Source organism: Cryptotermes secundus, unplaced genomic scaffold (genome assembly GCF_002891405.2).
Source record: "Cryptotermes secundus unplaced genomic scaffold, Csec_1.0 scaffold391, whole genome shotgun sequence".
Taxonomy (NCBI): Eukaryota; Metazoa; Arthropoda; class Insecta; order Blattodea; family Kalotermitidae; genus Cryptotermes; species Cryptotermes secundus.
The window spans coordinates 2,674,717-2,682,474 of NW_019737394.1; the positions used below are offsets into that span (position 1 = coordinate 2,674,717).

Sequence of the window (7,758 nt, forward strand, 5' to 3'; positions counted from 1 at the left end):
ACAGTATGGAGCCTGATCAATGCAGCAACACTGCTTATATGATAATAATGATACTTACTTACTTACTCGTTGACCTGAGCCCTTCTTCAGGAGCCGCAAATTCTGCAGCTACTCAAGAATTTCCCAGCATTTTATGGAACCTGAAGGTTTGTTACCGTGTTCACAAGAGCTCTCCACTGGTCCCTATCCTGAGCGAGATCAATCCAATCCATACAATCCTATCCTGTCTCTCTAAGATCCATTTTAATATTGTCCACCCACCTATGCCTTGGTCTTCCCAGTGGTCTTCTGGCTTTCCCACCATTCCTCATCTCCCCAATTCGTGCTACATGCCCTGCCCACCTCATCCTCCTTGACTTGATCATTCTAATTATACTTGGAGAAGAGTAAAAGTTATGAAGCTCCTCATTATGCAGTTTTCTCCAATCTCCTGTCACTTCATCCCTCTTCGGTCCAAATATTCTCCTCAACACCCTCAGTCTATGTTCCTCACTTAATGTCAGAGACCAAGTTTCACACCCATACAGAACCACAGGCAAAATTATAGTTTTGTATATTCTAATTTTTACGTTTTTGGACAGCAGACGATAAGACAAAAGGTTCTGGACTGAACGGTAGCAAGCATTACCCGAGTTCAATCTCCTCTTAATTTCCTCCTGAATCAGATTTTGATTTGTTATCGTTCCCAAATATCTGAACTGTGCCACATTTTCAAAACATCTGTTTCCTACCTTTATATTATGATTTTGCCCTGCATTTTGGTGACGAGACAGCAACATATATTTAGTTTTATCTGTGTTTACTTCTAGACCAACTTCCTTACACGTTAAAGTTTGTGTGTTTTTCTTTATGGTATCTACATTATCACCCAGTAGATTCACATTGGCATAGACCAACAGCTGATGTGTCCCGTTTAATTTCAGTCCCACCTGGTTTCCCTGGACCTTCCTAATGGCATATTCTAAAGCAAAGTTTGAAAAGGAGTGGCAATAAAGCATCTCCTTGTTTTAAACCATTTTGGATAGGAAATTTATCAGACAAATGTTTACCTACACGGACTTTACTATACATTTCGTTTAAACACATTTTAATCAACCTAACTAGTTTCATGGGTATCCCAAACTCTTATCAGAATATTGTACAATACTTCCCTCTTAACTGAACCATAGGCTTTCCTGAAGTCTACAAATAGCTGATGTACTGTCTCATTGTACTCCCATTTTTTCTCCAATATCTGACAAATGCAAAAGATCTCATCTATAGTTGATCTGTTATGTCGAAACCCACAGTGATGATCCCCAATAATTTCATCTATATATGGACTTAACCTTGAGAGAAGAATATTGGATAAAATTTTGTATGAAGTTGATAATAGTGATATCCCTCGATAATTACTAGTCAGTTTCATCACCCTTCTTGTGAACTGGTACAATAATAAGACTCCTTTCAGGCATTTTTTCCTTAAGCTAAACAGAAGTAATTAGCTTGTAGATCTTGTAATATTTCGCCTCCTGCTTGAATAAGTTCTGCCATAATTTGATCACTACCTGGCGATTTATACCGTTTCAATGATAATAACGATAACTAGAAAAGTAAAGTAAAGCTATCCTTGTAACCGGCCATGAAGGCCCATAGGATTGTGAAACGTTGAGGGCCCCACATTATCTAGACAATTGGCTGAAAGATGGCGGTAAGGCTCTCAGCCTTATGTGCCGTCTGTGCTTTACTCCCCAGGAAAAGTATTTCAGTTAGAGGCTGAGTCAACCCCAGGGCCATAGTAAGGCTGGAAGGGTTAGGTCAACTGAAAAAAATCCAATAAGATCATCGGGATTTGAACCTGTGACCTTCCGGCTCGTAGCATAGTGCCTCAACCAACTACAATAATGCTAAGAGAACAAAATTTATTCTGAAATTATATAGAATGTGGAGAACTATGTATGTAACTTAATTTAAGGAACAATAATCATCATCACCACGGGTTCAAGTTCTGATGAGATAATTGGATTTGTTTCAATTGACCTAATCCTTCCAGGCATACTAGGCCCTGGGGTTTACTCAGCCTCTAACAGAAACGAGTACTAGGAATTAATTATATAATTTTCCTGGGGAGTAAAGCGCGTCCGGCACATAAGGCTGACAACCTTGCTGCCATCTTTGAGCTGACTGTCTAAATAATGTGGGACCCTCAACATATCACAACCTTATGGGCCTTCACAGCCTGGTACAGGGATAGCTTTACTTACTTTAAGTAGTATCTAATGCTCAATTACTTAGAGGAATTTCATTTGCCTTCTGGCATCCCAATATATTTTCACATTATTATTTTCAGTATTTAAAATAATTCACCAAAAGACTATCTTTATTATTATAGAGTTTTGCATAACACACACACTGAGGACGGATAAATTGACAATCTGTGTTGATAAACAATCATGGCTGGTGATTAAGTGAAAAGTCACAGCATCATCTCTTGGAAAATCAGAAATTATATTTCTGTTCTTGACTATTTTGTCCCAAGAGTTTTGGAGATTTTGAATGGCATAATATTCCAATAAGTTAACTTGAGTGATTTTTCTTAATCTTAATTTGGCACACTGAAATGCTATTTTACATGCAGATGTTTATCTGATCTTTGTTCCTTTGTTTGCTAAGTAATCTGCTATTTCATTACCTGTAATACCACAGTAGAATGGTATCCACTGAAATTTTATATCCTTTTGAAGACTTTTTTTAACAATTTAATTGACGAATGGATTTATGTTACCCTTTTTCCTGAAAGGGCATCAAATTTTGCTATTGACTGTATTGCTCAAACTGAATCAGTGAATATAACAGTCTTTTAAAAGGACACACTTCTATCACAAAAGTAAAATATGTCAAGATCCTTCAGTTTTCCCTGTGATGTCATGACTGTGCTTTAATCACTTTCTCTACATGCCTCCCAATTCACAAACATTATGCTACATAACAAGAAGTTAGCATAACATCACAAAAAAAAGAAGTAAAAAGTCATTAGAGGCAAAAACTGAATCATTCTCCAATTCCAGAAATTTACTTTAAAATAGGATGGTGATGTCCTTAAGTGACAGACTGGTGAAATAAACTAATACTACTACTGACATATAACAATATTTAGTCTTTAAACTATATATATTGGCAACAAATCTTGAGTATTTTAAGTAGATCTTACAACACTTTTATAGGTTAGACAGACAGGAAAGGTAGGAGCACTTACTGTGGGAAAAACCCACAGATCCATGGTATGAAGAGAAAGTGGACCCTAGTTCTGTGCTCCTTCCTTCTCTTCCATACAAATAGAGCTAGGAGGAAGTAATCAAATTTCAGGAGACTGTAACTCAAATGATTTTAAGCAAGAAAATTGATATCAACATGTGTCCCATTGTGATGGCTATAGACTTACAGACATTCAAAGTTAAGTAGTAACAGGAGTACTAGGCAGAGACGTTTTGATAAAACATTCTAGTTCCACCTATACACATGTGGGAGCCACCCACACTGAAGCAAGCACTAGCTGATCAGGGCGGACCACGGCAGCTCTGACATCCATTGCTTCACGCACCATTAATGAGAGCATACCTCCAATATGCTAGTCATCAATCACAGTCTAGGAAACATCTGCTGCTATGCAATGGCTCAATAATCAGGTATCCATGGAAACAGATTGGTACAACACAGTAACAGAACTGTAGAAGCCAGTGATTTCTCTTTGGTAAGTGCCTAAGCTACATGATGTGGACCAACCAGAGACACAATAAGAGAAAGATACAATGAGAGGATACATTGAAAAGACAGTACAGAGGTGGAGGAATTTCCATCGTCTAAAGCGGTACTAAGCAACGACTAGCAAAGGTACAACAGACTGGAATACTGGAAGTGTGTTTTAGTTGTAATAAGCTTGTCTGTATATCCAGTATAGTAACAATAAATATTTGTATAGAAATTTAATATGTGGTTGTCTCCTCAAGCACTGACAATTCGCACACACACATATATTTCCGTCTTAAATGGAATGGAAGTATATGTGTGTACAGGTGATAAGTTAATGCAAAAGGATGCTGAAATACAATACTCCTGTTCCACTTATCATCCCATTATCCTAAGTGCCACCACTGACACTCAACTCACCCTGTCTCACATGCAAGGGCTGAACTCTGAATACTTGTAACTTCATAACAGCAGAATTTACAACAGATCACTTGTTTGAACATTCACTGTAGATTTACCAATAGCTGTACAATAAATGTTTCTACTAATTATTTCTACTTCCATGAGTATTCAACTCTGAATATACATACTTAAGTCACTATCGAAAATGAGACACACACTGAAATACCAATTCATGTTGCACAAGATCACTTGTTTAATGACCTCATGCAGTTTGGCCACTTCCTCACAGTGAACCCTGTACATTTTACTTTACCAAGTTTTTAAAATACAGTTGAGGCTACTACACATGATACATCAGCCAAAACAACTTTGTTATTCTGAATGACCCTGTACATTGTGGTTACTGATTAGCACCTTTCATGGTTCATAGGTCCTAAATCTCATTCTCAACCCCAAAGACCTGATATCCTGACTAAGGTTCTTTTGTGATTTTCCTCAGTTCCTCCATATAAATGCTGGGACAGCACCTTAAAATAGACCATGACCACTTCCACATCCTTCTCAAATCAAAACTCTCAGCCTTCCTACCATTCGATGCTATATAGCCCATGTACATGTTAAACAATCCAGGAATAGGTTGTTACTTAGAACACTTGATAAAATATACATTATTTTATGATACATCTGAAGTTCCAGACATGCTGGAAAGCTGAAAGCACTGTAAGGCCATTAACTTGTATTCCATAGCTTTTTATTATGTGTAACAGTTCATGTTACATACTGCTTCTCAGGCTCTAGAATGTATAGAGCTCTTTGTGTTCATGTGTCCAAATACACCCAAGCCTCTACTCATAAATGTCAACTCTGGATTGATTCCCATCATGAACTGACAGAATATACCAGTTATAGACATTATGGGACCATATGGTTGCAAAGAGTGTCCAACTGTTACTCTGTAAGGCCACACTTTCAATAGTTTTGTTGTGGGTGTTGCACTTTTTATTGATCCTCTTGTTTCTTGCTTCATCAGTCATATAAGCTGCTGTAGTGGTGTGGCTCTAAGATCTTCATTTAAGAGGTACCTGATCAGAACCAGATACCTCCATGAATCTTGATGAGGGTACTGGCTATCCTGCCAAAGGTGTTCGTGATTCTCCTCCATCTATCTAAACTAATATCAGGGTATCACCTGCATGAAGACCCAGAACTGCTTCTTTCAAAATCCTTACCTATTTGTCATTCACGAGCTTTGTCCCATCTCACTCAAAACTACTGTAAATAAATTCTGCGTTTGAAACAGTATTGTTAAGTGCCTTAAAAATCAACAATGTACTGAATATAAATTTAAGAATTAATGGCCCTAGCACCATCAGTATAGTAACTGGTGACAAAGGAGTTTGGGTTCAATTTCTGGTACGGGCATGAGATTTGCTCTTCTCCGTAACATCTAGAGCCCACCCAGCCTCCCTATACAATGGATACCAGGGCTCTTTCTCAGGTGGTAGAGTGACAGGTGCATGAAGCTGACAACTGAACTCCATTCAGTACCAAGGTTTAGAATGGTGGAGCTACACCTCCACTCCCCCATATGTCTTCACAGTGCAGTGCTTGATTAAGTCCAGGAAACTTTGCCATTTTACTGTCCTGATTGTCCAATACATCTACAAGTTTGCTTCTGGCCCGGCTCTAGTTTTAGGAAGAATTCACTGTAGAAAATTTGATTAAAATGAATGCTGTAATATAAATGATACATGTACATGGAATTATGCATACTACATTATGTCACCCACCCCATAATACAATAATATCAGTGACAATGTTGTTTTGACCAATGTAGTTTATGCAATTTATGAATTTTCTATGCTTCATCTCAGTAGTATTTACATTATGCTTTACTTAATGGTCTAAACTGTGACATTCTGTGTGTGATAAGCATTAACTTAAGACATGGACATAATACAAACAGTGATCACATGTTGTGTTTAAGTACTAATGAGCACATTTGGCACACATCAACCCATGTCCAGCCACACATTACTAACATTCATAACATTCTGTAGACAGTGATTAGCACCAGCACCAACTAATTTGCAAGTCTCTGTGCCACAAAATAAGACTGTAACATCATATTAAATATTCACATAGTCACACCTTGAACTGACTCACTCACTCACTCTATGGAGCTGAGCCCTTCTTGAGAAGCTGCCAATTATGCAGGTACTCAAGAACTTCTCAAGGTTTATTACCATGTTCACAAGAGCCCTTCACCAGTCCAGTTCATACCACCTCATCTTATATCTCTAATATCCATTTTAATAGTATCCACCCACATATATCTTGGTATTCCTAGTGGTCTCTTTCCTTCTGGCTTTCCTGCCAATATCCTATGTGCATTCCTCTTCTCCCCTATTCATGCTACATGCCCTTCCCATCTCATCCTCCTTAACTTTGATCATTCTAATTATACTTGGTGAAGAGTACAAGTTATGAAGCTCCTCATTATGTAATTTTTGCCAACTTCCTGTGACTTCATCCCTCTTGAGTCCAAATATTCTCCTCAGCACCCTGTTCTCAAACACCCCCAGTCTATATTCCTCCCTTAATGTCAGAGACCAAGTTTCACACCAATACAGAACCACAGGCAAAATTATAGTTTTGTTTATTGTAATTTTTACATTTTTAGACATTAGAAGAGAAGACAAAAGGTTCTTGAACAAACAGTAGCAAGCATTACCCAAATTCACTCGTCTTAATTTCTTCCTCAATCTAATTTTGATTTGTTACTGTCATTCCCTAATCTTTGACCTGTGCCACATTTTCAAAGCATCTGTTAGTGATCTTTATGTCATGATTTTGCCCTGCATTCTGGTGATTAGACAGCAACATATACTTAGTTTTCTCTGTGTTTATTTCTAGACCAACCTCCTTACTAGCCCCAATTAAAGATTCTATATTTTCTTTGTGGTATTTATGTTATTACCCATCTCTCTGTTCAAGTTGTTGGGATGGAGCTCAGTCTCAATGGCTTCCCTAATAATGTGATCCATATATCGGGTCTTGGTGGCAAGGATGGAGGTATTCTGAAGTTGAATGCAGTGTCCCAAATTGATGCTGTGTTCAGCTACAGCTGACTTGTCCGGATGTGCCGCTGACGCTCCTTCAACCTTGTGTTCACGGAGTGGCCTGTCTGCCCAACAGAGACCTTGCCACACTCTCATGGGATACTGTATACACCCAGTGTCCTTAGTCCCAGGCTAGCTTTGACCGGCAGGAGGAAAGTGGATGATTTGTTTGAAGACAGACCCACCGATTTGATGTTGTACCAGGACAAGTCAGCTGTAGCTGAACACAGCATTGATTTGGGACACCGCATTCAGCTTCAGAATACCTCCATCCTCGCCACCAAGACCCGTTATATGGATTGCATCATTAAGGAAGCCATTGAGATTGAACTCCATCCCAACCATACAAACGGGTGGGGGGTTGTCTCAGCAAGTCATGGAAGCCTCTCATCTGTTCCCTAAAAAACCCCCTGGGACATGATGCCAGATCCACAAGGCCACGCAGTCCATGACCGACTCACATAGCAACCCCCCCCCCCCCCACACACCCATCAACCCACGCCCTGTC

At 38.9% G+C, this 7,758-nt stretch overlaps 1 protein-coding gene across 7 annotated transcripts in view; it reads left to right on the forward strand.

The window, feature by feature from the left end:
* The window catches only part of LOC111870342 (ubiquinone biosynthesis monooxygenase COQ6, mitochondrial), a 110,917-nt gene that overhangs the window by 94,178 nt on the left and 8,981 nt on the right, over nucleotides 1-7,758 (forward strand). The window contains exon 12 of one of the 7 annotated variants that reach the window (XR_002843831.2): nucleotides 3,485-3,850. The exons of the other annotated variants lie outside the window; for them this stretch is intronic. The gene's annotated coding sequence lies outside the window, so the exon portion shown is untranslated. Of the gene's footprint in view, nucleotides 1-3,484; nucleotides 3,851-7,758 lie in introns of those variants that run through there. 7 annotated transcript variants of the gene reach the window in all.